Source organism: Daktulosphaira vitifoliae, unplaced genomic scaffold (assembly GCF_025091365.1).
Source record: "Daktulosphaira vitifoliae isolate Bord-2020 unplaced genomic scaffold, ASM2509136v1 Scaffold_1, whole genome shotgun sequence".
NCBI lineage: Eukaryota > Metazoa > Arthropoda > Insecta > Hemiptera > Phylloxeridae > Daktulosphaira > Daktulosphaira vitifoliae.
In genome coordinates, this window is record NW_026099572.1 from 60,918 (window position 1) to 67,224 (window position 6,307).

The following is a 6,307-nucleotide window of genomic DNA, read 5'->3' on the forward strand; positions in this document are numbered from 1 at the left end:
TTAAACTTGATTCGTCAATAAATACTTTGAAAACATTAGTATGGCAGTTTTTAGTAAAAAAAATTGAAAAACTTTCGAAAATTAGTGATTTTTAAATTTGCAATTTTTTTGGAGGTTTCCCCCATTTACGGGGAACGAGGGAATTTTTTTCAAATTTTGAGGGTAATGTTTTCGACTACATACGATTTGTGATCTTTTGATGTATCATTAAAAGAAATCGGTTCGGTGAAAGCTGAGAAAAAGTGATAACAGACACAAAAAAAAAACCACATCTTAGTAAAACTAATACCTTTTCAGCTTCGCATCGAAGCTAAAACAAATGTTTAAATTATATACATTTTACAAGTAATTGAGTAGGTTATGATAAAAAAATCACTCTGTATATATATTATATGGGTCATTCCATGTGAAATCACCAAACGTGTCTGCTGGTAAAGTTCAGAAATTTATGACAACAAATATAATATTTTTTTTTTATTATTATTATTATTTTACCAGATAGTGCATTTTTTATAATTAAAAACATGAAAAAACAGTCTATGTTCCAGAGCCTATAACTTCACATCCAAATAAGCTATCATTGTGGAACTAGCACTGTTTTACTCATATTAAATAGTACTTCAATTTCTTTCTTGGAAGTTCTATAAGTGGCGTTAAAATTATTTCTCCATCATAAAATTTTCACCAGACGTTTTAATTTCCTAAAAGTAAGTACTATGTAAATTTGAAAAAAATTTGTTCAGTCACTTTTGTGTAATGAGATGATAAAATTGGCTATTTTCAGCAAACCACGCATGTTCAAGACCGTAAAACGATACAAAAAAAATTATAAACCGATTCAAATATGATATGGGTTAAAAGAACATAACTAAAAGTTTCTAAAAAGAAAAAAAAAATTTGAATTAAAAAATTTTTTGACCTTCAAATTTTGTTATTAAAATACTGCAAAATTTAAAAAATTAAAATCAAAATTTCGACGTTCAAAAAAATTCAAAATTCATAAACTTAAGAATGAAATTGAAGTACTATTTAATATGAGTAAAACAGTGCTAGTTCCACAGTGATAGCTTATTTGGATGTGAAGTTATAGGCTCTAGAACATAGGCTGTTTTTTCATGTTTTTAATTATAAAAACTGCACTATCTGGTAAAAAAATAATAATAATAAAAAAAAATATATTATTTTTGTTGTCAATGACCTTTAACCCTTAAACAGTCGCGTGCCACCGACTGTGCAATTAAGTTTTAAAAATAAATAATCTATTGAGAATTTACACTACTCGGTGATACGGAACAAATACGAATAAAACATGTAATAAATACATTGCGTCGCAATGTGGACACATTGATTATCGGTAATCGATGTGATACTATGAACGAATAATTGTATATACTCGTGTCATAATAATTAAATGTATTGTAATATTAATAATAAAAAAATTCAATTAAGAAAAATGGTTATATACATGTAAATACACATAAAACTAATAAATATAAGCCGTTTTTGAGCTCAAAGAAATACAAGAAAAATTAATAAAATTACATTTTGTAATGGTAAAAGCTTTTATTTACCGTCTTAAAAATAAGATTTTGCAGTTAAAATAATTTTTTTAGAAACCAACATTTTTTAATGAAATTTAAAAAAATTTTTTTTTTTTTTCGTAATATAATTTTTAGTAATGCACATAATTTTGTCATTTATTTATTTTTAATTTTTATCCATATTTATATATCATATGGTAACAAATAATGTCTTTGAATTTAAAAAAATGAACTTTTTTATACATATTTTATACTTTTTTAGAAATGGGGTCTAATAGACCCCTACGTGACTATGAACGTTAAAAATAGGTACGTGCCTGCTTAAGGGTTAAAAAGTCTATGATATAAATTTCATAAATTTCTGAACTATACCAGCACACAAGTTAGGTGATTTCACATGGAATGCCCATATATATATATTATTTTTATTGGTATACATATCATTTTATGTGATTGATTAATTGAAGTCTTAAATAATACATTAATGATATACTGCTTATATCATGACACAATATTTTACTATTATTTACCCCTGTCGTGAAAATCTATATTTTCCAAATGTTCAATACGAGTTTAAATATTCGTTGAAAACATATATGTGTTGTGACGGAACACTACTTTTACTACTATTACTATTTGTAATAAACAAAGAGAAACAACAAATTGAAAGGTGGGAAGGGTGGTTTGAGGTACTGGGCAATAGAATGAAGTGGAAAGGGATCTCGGATAGTATGCCTACGCAAACATGTCTGATGTATATGAATACTATGAAATAACAACGAAGGATTACTATCTACTTCCTGCACAGAAACACACGACTTCTGGCGAGTCACAAATATCGCATTTCTTTATAAAAGTTTTTAGTTAATTTTTTTTAAACAACATACCTTACTCTAATTGTTTATTACTAAAAAATCCTTATATGAAGGTGTTATTATAAATGAATATTATCACTCATCTCTAGTTATCTTGATAGAACAGATATTCTGTTGAGATGAATTATGTAGTTGATGTCACTGTTAGCAATGTATAACATATGTTATGTATATGCGTCTGTATATATACTTGAAATTGCGCGACTCTTATTATTATATTAATTCGCGTATAACTATTTCTCTAGTACAATTCTATATTATATTTAACCCAAGCTAAAATCAAATTTATTATTTGTTGGTATTTATGTAAACCCCTTTCAGTATATTATTGTCGTATGAGTAATGTTTTGCACTAATGCGTTTGTAATTAAACAATTTGTAAAACCAATCAATAACTTCTAAATGATATAACTGTCTGGCACAATAAATTATTTCCAAGTAGCCTACGTCTTTTCAGTCGTCCATAGAGTGATCTAGGGTAGATGCGAGCTCAATTTCAGTTCTTTGCACAATAGATTATACTTGTGTCCTACACTCCGATGGCCCACACTGTGGCTGAGATCAGACTGGCTAGTAGACAAGTGGAGAGACACATTAGAGAAATCCTGTGGTTAATTAAAATTTTGATTGTTATATTATTGCACAAGTACTCTGTCTAGCCAGGTTATAGTTCTTCAATAAGTAATAGATACAATTTAACCTAATTATGTATTTTGAAACGTGAATAAATAAATAATTTAAATACCAATACGTTTTATATGTTGAAATATTTATATCACCAAAAAATGATCTCTGGTGAGATTCTTAAGATATTTTTTGTTGTATTTGATTGGTCAATATGATACAATCTTTTAGGTGGGCGTTTAATGGAATGCATAAGAGGGTAGTGTATGGGTATTATTATTTTTTATTCACCTTATCCACAGAGGAACACTGAATTGGTGATATATTTTTATTAAGTATACATGTTATTTATTGCATGTATTAAAGTATAATACTACATAATAATTATATTATATATTTTTAAGTATGAAATCAACACATATTTACTATGCCAGAATAGTGTTTATTGAGTTGAGTATGAAAAAATTAATAATCTAGTGTTCAATTATAAGGAGCATAAAATAATTAAATTAAATTATATTATGTATAATTTTTACAATACCATTATTTAAAAATCTTTTTATTATCGAATATCTATTAACAGGTATAATAACGATAAATTTTATGTACAATATATGACATAAAAACAAGTAACAGTTGTTTTAATTTTTATGGAAAAACATCAACAATTGAATAGAAATAATTTCTCAAAATATCCATTGTCAATAACGTCAATNAAGTAACAGTTGTTTTAATTTTTATGGAAAAACATCAACAATTGAATAGAAATAATTTCTCAAAATATCCATTGTAATAACGTCAATAAACAGACATACACCGCAATAATAAATACTTATTATACCTAAATACACTGGACTACAAGGAACTTTCATCAGAAAAAAAATATACTTTTCTAAATCAACTTTTCGCAATGTTTTAAATGTGTAATTAGGCTTTTTATATCACTTCTAAGTTTTAATATTATTATTTATTATTAAAAAATAAGTATTTACATATAAAAAAAAAATAATTAAGAACAAAAAAAAAATTAATACTGATTTTGATTATTAATATGTTAAAAATAAGGAAAATGACATATTTAAACTATTTGTTTAATCCTTTAAAGTTAATTTTTGTGAAAGTTTATAAAAAAAAAAAATATTTATTACCATAACTTTTAAATCAATTTGCAAGTTTGAAATTGTCATCATTAAATAGAAAATTTTATGACAATTAAAAAAATTGTATCGTATAGATTAATATGCAGTCAGGATATTTTATAATTACTATTTATAGTAAATTTATCAGAAAAGCTCAATATTTTTTGCATTTTTATCGTAATAGATAACTTAAATAAAAATAATAGTAACTTTTGGTGTTTAAAAAGAACTACAATTCAAATATGAACTGAATTAATTTTAATGATTTATTTTAACTAAAAAGACCCCCCAAAAAAAAGAGGTTAAAAAGATCTACTCAATAGCGTATTATAAAATTTGATTATAATTGTAAGAATTCATTGTTAATTCAGGAGAAACTAACAAACATTTTTTTTAGAAATTATTTATATAGCAACATGTTACCAAAAAATTTGGAATATTATAGTATATTAGTAGCACACACAAATAGAGTAAAACAATTATTAAATTACAAAGTAAAATGATTTAATTTTGTAGTTGAAACCTATCATGTCAAATATTCATATTAAACTTGATTCGTCAATAAATACTTTGAAAACATTAGAAATGAATGATTTTAATTGTCTGTATGGAGAACATGGGATAAGTAACTGTTTAACTGATAAATTAGAATTTTTTTTCAATTTTTGAGGGTAATATCTTCAACTAATTGTAATCATTTGACGTATTGATGGAAAATATAGGTCAAGCTAGGGCAGAGAAAATAAATGATAGTCACAAAAAAATACCTTCTCAGCTTTGCATCAAATCTAAAACCTAAAATATAGTAAAATAATTTTAACATGAAAAAGAAATTTCTTCTCGCAAGAGGCGACTACAGTAATGGGATCCTTGATCTTTATTGAAATTATTGAATCTAAATGAGATAAAAATTAAACGACTTGAAAATTTATCCTAACTTAAAAAATTTTTTTTAAAAAAATGCAAAGAATTTTCTTGCCATACGCGGGTTGGAAACTTGTACCCCAAGCGCGTAAGACAAGTTTTACCGATTCGGCAACCGTACGTCGCTTCCGTCGATTGAAAAAAATGACAATTTAATCTAGTTCAAATTTTAAAGCTATTTTCACGATTTAAAAAAAGCAAAAAAATTAAAATAAGTTTAATTTTCTATGCTATATCAATTTGATTTATATAATATTTATAAAAATCAGTGTACTCCCCTTGACAGGTATTTTAAATAAAATACAAAACCCCGAATTTTAACACAAAAATAGCATATTTTTTAATACGGTAGTCATTTTCACTACGAGGACAAAACCAGAGGTCAAATTTATTTTTTTTAAATTAAAGTATATTTCATAAGCTTTAATTTAAGATATATATAAAAGTATCAGTCTTTCCGGAACATTTTCAATAGTTATGTTACTATTTTTAAACCCTTCCTGTAGGCTGGTAAAGGGTCAAATGTTCTCAAAAATATATAAAATGATAGATAAATACCTAAGGTATATATATAAAAATAAATTATATTGATTCGGTCATTTTTAAAAATGTTATTGCAATTTTAGGTAAAAAAAATTTAAAATATGTCGAAAATGAGCGATATTTAAATTTCTAATTTTTTGGGGGTAACGTCTTCGACTCGATACGATTTGGGATATTTTGACGTATTCATTAAAATCGGTCCAGCGAGAGCTGTGATTGAGCGTTCAGACACAAAAAAAAAAAAAAACTCATCATAGTAAAATTAATACCTTCTCAGCTTCGCATCGAAGCTAAAAAATTAAGTTTTAGTTGTGAAACTAAAAATTCAAATCTTTTCTTTATCTAAAGACTGGGTAGTCTTTTACAGAAAAGAAATTAAATAAGTTTGTTCATATAAATATATATATATGTGGGTACTATTGGTATCTAGATGGCACCACTTCCAGGTTCTGGAGATAGATAGTGGTATCAAGTACATAGAGGGAGATTAAGTCAAGTCGTGAATCGGCTAAAACGTGTCTCTATGTATATTCTTTAGTTTATAAGTGTATTCTGTTTTATATTTTTATTTCTGTGTTGTGTGAATATTTTATATAGAGTTTTCGTGCGTATTTAAATATATATGTGTTATTTTTGTTTGTTAACATTTAATAGAGTTTTT